The sequence below is a fragment of the Myotis davidii genome, unplaced genomic scaffold (genome assembly GCF_000327345.1).
Source record: "Myotis davidii unplaced genomic scaffold, ASM32734v1 scaffold648, whole genome shotgun sequence".
In the NCBI taxonomy this organism is placed as follows: domain Eukaryota; kingdom Metazoa; phylum Chordata; class Mammalia; order Chiroptera; family Vespertilionidae; genus Myotis; species Myotis davidii.
This window is the reverse complement of record NW_006299603.1, coordinates 926,060-926,596: the sequence shown is the minus strand read 5'-3', so window position 1 is coordinate 926,596 and position 537 is coordinate 926,060.

Sequence of the window (537 nt, the reverse complement as noted above, 5' to 3'; positions counted from 1 at the left end):
TTTTTGCATGCATAATTTTTTACAATAAAAAAGCAAACCCAAAATTAACTGCGACAACCCAAGCATAACGTACCCTTGCACTGACCTGGGTCCCCTGCTGAGTCGCAAGCCTCCAGCCTCTGGAGAGAATAGAAGTCACAGAGCACCTTTGGCCTCAGGGCTAAATCCTGTGGCTTTTCCTTCTTCCTACATTAGTCCAAACCCCTGTCCCCACTCGTAAGTCCTGGTGCCATCTAACCCCCAGCCCCAGGCTCTGCTCTCAGCTGCTCTGAGGAGTCCTGCTCCCTCTCCACTCCCCCTGTTTATATGTGTTGATATCTTGTTGGGAAACTCTCTCATCACCCATATGTTGTGTACATCACCACAATGAAACAATTCAGTCTGAAGTGGAACCTCCGTTCTAGAACTTAATTCATTCCAGAAGGCTATTCAAGAAGCGATTTGTTCAAAAACCTAATCATTGTTTCTCATTAGAAATAATGTAAATTAAATTAATCTGTGGCAGACCCCCAAAGGATTCCCTGTTTTAACCTTTCT